The following is a 7378-nucleotide window of genomic DNA, read 5'->3' on the forward strand; positions in this document are numbered from 1 at the left end:
GGGCTCAGTTGCCCATTCGACGGCTGAGCAAAGTGGAGGCCAGAGGCAGCCAGGATGCCTAGGGCAAATAGGGCAGAACCGGGGCCCTTGAAAATACGCGTTTTCAAACTATTTTCTAACTACCTACTATTCCCAAGATTTGATATCTCTCCCCTACCTGCCTCCCATCACCTCTGGTACCCAGGTGCCCCGCTGTGCGGCCTGCATGGGGTGGCCTGAGGACCACTCAGACAGCGGATTTACGTGACCAGGTCTTGCCACCCCAAAAGGGACAAGCAGTGGGGAACAGAGCCACCACTTCCTGAGCACCTGCTAGTGTCAGGCCTCCTGTAATGACACTCTCTCAATTAACCCTCATGAAAACTTGACCAAATAGAGATTATTTATCCCAGGTTAAGTGTCTGGCTAGGAAGTGACTGAACCCTGGTTTTCTTAGGTCCAAAACCATCCTTTTTCCAGGCAACATAATTGGGGGACTCAGGCCCCAGAACAGCAGAATTCAGATCCTGGCACCCTTACTCAGCTCCCTGTTCTGCAATGTGCAAGTTGCTTCACCTCTCTGTGCCTCAGTTTCCTCATGTGTAAAATGGAGATGATAACAGTACCTACTGTATAGGATGATGGTGAACATTCTGGAAGATGATGCAGGTGGTTTTCTTATTCTTATTAATTTCACTTCTAGAACTAAAAGGGGCTGAAATGGAGCTCAGGTCACCAACTGTCCCAGTTTGTCTGGGTCTGAAGGGTGTCCTCGATGCCAGACTTTCAGTGCTAAAACAGGGACACCCTAGGCAAACCTGCAGGGATTGTCACCCATCATGACACTGGTGTTTTTAAAAATCCATACTTGTCTCCAAAGGGTAGGAAAATGGCCATTTCATGCTCTCAGTGCTGGTGAATTATCCCAGAAGCCCTCAGGCCTCAAGCCCTTTGTCCTGGTCTCCCTACTGTGCCCTTGCATAGCCAAAGAGAAACCAGACATTCTCAACATGAAAATTTTCCACATCCTTCAGGGCAATCTTCTAGTGCCAGAAATAGCAGGATTTGGGAATCAGCCCAGGCCACTAAAAATAGCTCCCACAGCCCCCTGGAAGGCCTGCACCATCTGGGCCCCAGGTGGCCTGCCACCCAGCGAGCTGCCTGACCCAGCCAGCACCTTAAATGACCATGAGCTCCACTGGTCCTGCCGACCAAGGGCAGCGGTCACAAAAAAGGCCAGGACCAACCTGGCCTGCCACCCAGAGATGTTCCTTCCTCAACCCCATGGCACGTCCTTCCCCTCCGTCCAGACAAGACAGCACATCACCTGCGTTCACACCTGGACAATCACACGAGGGCCTCAGTGGTGCTCGCACAAGCAGGGACACATAGCTGCCCCCTCCCTGCCCACCTACCCCAGTGCACACTTCAGCACACACAAAACAGCCACACGCATACACACCAAGCATCTATTTTCACTACTCAATTGTCTCTACATTCTTATTTAAGGCAGTGTTTCCAAATCTTTAATACCTTTGCTTCAATTTCTCTACAACCCCTCCACCTGGCAAATGCTAAGAAGATTTTTGCTTTTTGCTATTGGTACCCGGGGTTAAAAAAGAAAAAAAAAAAAAAAAAAAAGGATGAATATGCATTTTCAAGCTATTTTCTAACTACCTACTATTCCCAAGATTTGATATCTCTCCCCTACCTGCCTCCCATCAAGTCAGTGAGAGTCCAAGGCCAACAGAGAGAGAGGGTGCCTGGGGGCACTTGTGGGCGTCCACTCCAGATTCCTGCCCAGCCTCCCAGCCTGAGCCTCCCAGCCCTGGTCTAAGGTGGGAGCAGGAAGCAAAGGTGCTCTGCCTGGAGCGGGTCCAGGGCTGGAGGCCGGTACACCTGGGGCATCGCTACATGCTAGCGCAGACACACCGCCTGGGCTCCCTGTGCTTCTGCCCATATCCCACCCCGGCCTGCTTGCCTGCTTTCTGGGAGGGAAACAGAAGCAGAAGGAGAAGTGTGTTCCGGAAACAGCCCTCCAAGGAGTGGAGGCCACATCCTTGTCCTGTGGAGAAGCAGAGGAAGGAGAGCTGCCTGCCGGGGTCTGACAAGCCCCGAGCGCTGAGGCAGGAAGTCGAGTCCCAGTCGGGCTCCCCCCACCCCATTCCCACTCTAGCCTGGGCCAGGTCCTCGCCCCTCGCCCAACCTCAGCTCCCACCGACCGGTGGTTTGCACAGGGTGCCTTCCTGGTCAGACAACCTGTGGTCTTGTTCATTCACTCATTCATTCATTCACCAAAATATTCCTTGAACACCTACTATGTTCCAGACCTGGTCTAGGGCTGGTGGTGCAACTGTGAACAAGATCGATATGGCCCCTGCCCAGTGAACGACAGGGGCTTAAAGTGCAGACGGGGGAGCAACAACAAACACTGTTACCCTAGACCGGAAGCTAGGACTGGGCCTGGTGCATCTCTCTGCCTAACGAGTGTCCGCCTAGTGGGAGCAGCCCTTGTGGGGAGTGGTCTGAGGTCAGTGAACAAGGTGCAGGGGTGGAGAAGTGGAGGGAGGGGCCTCGTGAGAAAAGAGAGTCAAGCAAGACCTCTCTGAGAGGGGAAGAAGCCAGCCTCACAGAGGAGAGTGTGTAGTGGTGTGTGTGAAAGTGTGAATGTTTGTGAATGCGTGTGAGTGAGAGCACACGTATCTGAGTGTGGCTATGTATGTGTGTTTGAGTATGTGAGTGTGGGTGAGTGTGTATGTGTTGGGTGGGGGGGGTTACAGTTCCAGGCAGAGGGAAGGGTACAGATGCTCTGCAGTGAGAACTCATTCTGTTTATTAGAGTACGTGAAAGAAAATCAAGGAGGTTCGGTGCTGTGGTTGGGGAAAGAGGCGCTATGCCAGTAACAATATGTATGGGACACTTGTCATGTGCCAGACACCGTGTAATGTAGAAACTCATTTAGCTCTCACAACAACTTGAGAAGGTAGTCCTATTATTAATCCATTATACAGATGAGGAAACTGAGGCACCGAAAAGTTAAATAACTTCCCCAAATTTACAGAATTTGAACCCTGGTTCCAGAGGCCTTGCTCTTAACTGCTCTGCTAGGGACCAGACTACCTGAGTCCATGGAGGCCATGGAAAGAGTTGGGTTTTATTCTGGATATGATAGGAAGCCCCTGAAAGGGTCTAAGCAGAAGTATGCCTTCAGGTATTAGTTAGAATTAAGTTCAGGTGCAAGAAAAGCCCAGCATAACAGTGGCTTAAACAACATAGGAATATAGAAATATAGTTTTCTCTCACACAAAAAAGCCCACCAGATTCCAGAGACAAGCCACAGACTGGGAGAAAATATTTCTGAAAGACACAACGGATAAAGGACTGTTATCCAAAATATACAAATATCTTAAAACTCAACAGTAAGAAAACAACCTGATTTTTTAAATGAGCAAAAGACCCGAACAGAAGAAGATAGATATAAAGATGGCAAATAGGGGACTTCCCTGGTGGCGCAGTGGTTAAGAATCTGTCTGCCAATGCAGGGGACACAGGTTCGATCCCTGATCCAGGAAGATCCCACATGCTGCGGAGCAGCTAAGCTCATGCGCCACAACTACTGAAGCCAGCGTGCCTAGAACCTGTGCTCTGCAGCAAGAGAAGCCACCGCAATGAGAAGCCCGCGCACCGCACTGAAGAGTAGCCCCCGCTCACCACAACAAGCCCGTGGGCAGCAATGAAGACCCAATGCAGCCAAAAATAAATAAATAAATAAATTAATTAATTTTTTAAAAAGATGGCAAATAAGCACATGAAAAGATACCCAACATCATATGTCATTAGGGAATCGCAAGTTAAATTAAGTTACCAAAATAAGCTACAAGGATATATTGTAAAACACAGGGACTATAGTCAATATTTTTAAATAACTATAAATGGAGTGTAACCTTAAAAATTGTGGGGCTTCCCTGGTGGCGCAGTGGTTGAGAATCTGCCTGCCAATGCAGGGGACACGGGTTCGAGCCCTGGTCTGGGAAGATCCCACATGCCGCGGAGCAAATGGGCCCGTGAGCCACAATTACTGAGCCTGCGCGTCTGGAGCCTGTGCTCCGCAACAAGAGGGGCCACGATAGTGAGAGGCCCGCGCACCGCGATGAAGAGTGGCCCCCGCTTGCCACAACTAGAGAAAGTCCTCGCACAGAAACGAAGACCCAACACAGCCATAAATAAATAAATAAATAAAATTAAAAAAAATAAAATAAAATGCGCTTTATTTAAAAAAAAAATTGTGAATCACTCTATTGTACACCTGTAACTTATATAATACTGTACATCAACTGTACTTCAATTAAAAACAAAAACAAAGGGACTTCCCTGGTGGTCCAGTGGGTGAGACTCTGTGCTCCCAATGCAGGGGGCCTGGGTTTGATCCCTGGTTGGGGAGCTGGATCCCTCATGCATGCCGCAACAAAGATCCTGCATGCTGCAACTGAGACCTTATGCAGCCAAAATAAATAAATAAATAAATAAATAATTTTTTTTTTTTTTAAATTATCTGCAATTCAAACATCTAGAGACAGCCACTGTGAATATTCTAGTATTCATTCTTTTTTTTTTTTTTTTTTTTAAACATTTATTTTTTATTTTATGGCTGTGTTGGGTCTTCGTTTCTGTGCGAGGGCTTTCTCCAGTTGCGGCAAGTGGGGGCCACTCTTCATCGCGGTGCGCGGGCCTCCCACTATCGCGGCCTCTCTTGTTGCGGAGCACAGGCTCCAGACGCGCAGGCTCAGTAGTTGTGGCTCACGGGCCTAGTTGCTCCGCGGCATGTGGGATCCTCCCAGACCAGGGCTCGAACCCGTGTTTCCTGCATTGGCAGGCAGATTCTCAACCACTGCGCCACCAGGGAAGCCCCTAAATATTTTTTAAAAACAACAAAAACACACAAAATACCACTACATGCCTACTAGAATGGCCAAAATCCAAAACACTAACAATACCGGGACTTCCCTGGTGGTCCAGTGGTAAAGAATCTGCCTTCCAACACAGGGGACACAGGTTCCATCCCTGGTCGGGGAACTAAGATCTCACGTGCCACGGGGCAACTAAGCTCGTGCGCCACAGCTAGAGAAAAGCCCAAGCACTGCAAAGCAAGATCCTGAGTGCCGCAACTAAGACCCGACACAGCCAAAAATAAATAAATAAACAAACAAATATTTTTTTTAAAAAAACCAAAACACTAACAATACCAAATGCTGGCAAGGATATGAAGCAACAGGAACTCTCATTCATTTCTGGTGGGCAGGCAATGGTGCAGCCACCTTGGAAGACAATTTGTCAGTTTCTTACAAAACTAAACATGCTCTTACAGTAAAATCCAACAATCATTCTCCTTGCTATTTACCTAAAGAAGCTGAAAGCTTATATCCATAAAACGTAGATCAGCCTTATTCATAATTATATATAATATTTATTTATGAATAATATTTATCATTCATTTACAAATGAATTATATTTATAGTTTATGAATTTATTCATAATTGCCAAAAGCTGGAAGCAACCGAGATGTCCTTGAGTAGATGAAAGGATAAATAAATGGTGGTACATCCAGACAATGGATTTAAACCATCTAGACATGAAGGAAATTTAAATGCTTATTAGTAAGTGAAAGAAGCCAGTCTGAAAAAGCTACATACTATATAATCAAAAATGACATTCTGGAAAAGGTTAAACTATGGAGACAGTAAAAAGATCAGTGGTTTCGAAGGGTTGGGGGTAGGGGGAGGGATGAACAGGTAGAACACAGGATTTTTAAAGGAGTGATACTACTCTGTAAGATACTATAACGGTGGATATATGTCATTATACATTTATCCAGACACGTAGAATGTACAACACTGAGGGTGATCCCTAATGTGAGCTATGGACTTTGGGTGATAATGTTGTATCATCACTGTTACAAATGTCCCACTATGGGGCTGTACGTAGATAGTGGGGGAGGTTGGGCCCGTATGGGGAAGGAGGTATATGGGAACTCTCTGTGCTTTCCACTCAGTTTTTCTGTGAATTTAAAACGGCTTTAAAAAATAAAATCTATTTAAAAAAATTTTAATTACTGATACAGACAACAACATGGACTAATCTAAAAAAATTTATGCTGATTGAAAAAATGCAGACACAACAGAAAGAATACAACATGACTCCATTTATAGGAAATCCAGAAATCACAATTTTAATCTATGGTGACAGAAAGCATGTCCCTAGGTAGGGATTGATTGGGAAGAAGCATGAGGGAATTTTTGATGATGGATATGCTCTATATTTTGGATGTGTTGGTAGGTATAATACATTCTGCATACATTTGTTAAAATTTGAATATACACATAAAACTATATAGATTTGTCAAAAATCATTACATCATAAGGTTAAAATAGGTGTTTACTGAGGTAAAATTTATCTCAATAAAGTTAGAAGAAAGGGGGGGAAAAAATCCCACTAGGGCTTATTATATTGCTGTTCTCCACGAAATCCTTGTCAGAAGCATGAAGGCCTGAGAATTCCTTCCTACTTGCAAACTAACAAGTAAGCTGACCACAGTTTCATAGATGCTTGCAGAAGACACAGGACAAGGAACTTTATTACAGCACAGCGGGCAGCATGAGGTTCATAGTTGCACTGGTTCCCCTTGCCCCCCAAGTTCCATGGGGCCAGTGCAGTAAGCCCAGGTAGATGCTGTGCACACAGTGGGTTTGTGTCAGAGCTGAGGCACACTGAGTTTAGGAAAATCCTAATCTTCTAAGAGGCTGCTAGCAAATCTAGCCAACATTTGCCCTGGAAAATAACATTATCTCTATTATCCTGCTCAGGAAACAAATCTGTTCTCTGTTCCAGAAGACACTATCTTAGTTTCCCCAGGCTATTTGCCTTAAAACAACTCTTGAAATAATTTCAGTTAAAAGGTGTCACAAAAGTTATAAAAATGCCATGGAGAATTATCTCCCAACAGTCCTCAGGGACCCAGACTCCTTCTATCTTGCTGCTCTGCCATCATTCCTAGTATTGCTTCATGGTTTTAAATGGCTGCCTCAGCTCCAGCCATCACATCAGTATTCCAGACAACAGGAAGAAGGAAAGGGGGATGAAAAGAAATCCCCTTCTCTTTAATGACACTCTCTGGAAATTGCACACACCTTAGGCCTGACATTCAAATGGCCACACCTGGCTGCAAGGGAGGGAACTGTAAGACACATACCTAACTAAAAATCTATTACTAAAGAAGAAAGGAAAACCAGATACTAGTGGCAACCAGCTATCTATGTCCTAGTCAGTTTAATCATGGTCTGTGTATTTATTGAAAGCGCTGAGGATACAAGGATACATAAAGCCCCTTCCCAGGAGCCCTGGG

This window comes from Balaenoptera borealis, assembly GCF_965194805.1.
Source record: "Balaenoptera borealis genome assembly, chromosome: 2".
NCBI lineage: Eukaryota > Metazoa > Chordata > Mammalia > Artiodactyla > Balaenopteridae > Balaenoptera > Balaenoptera borealis.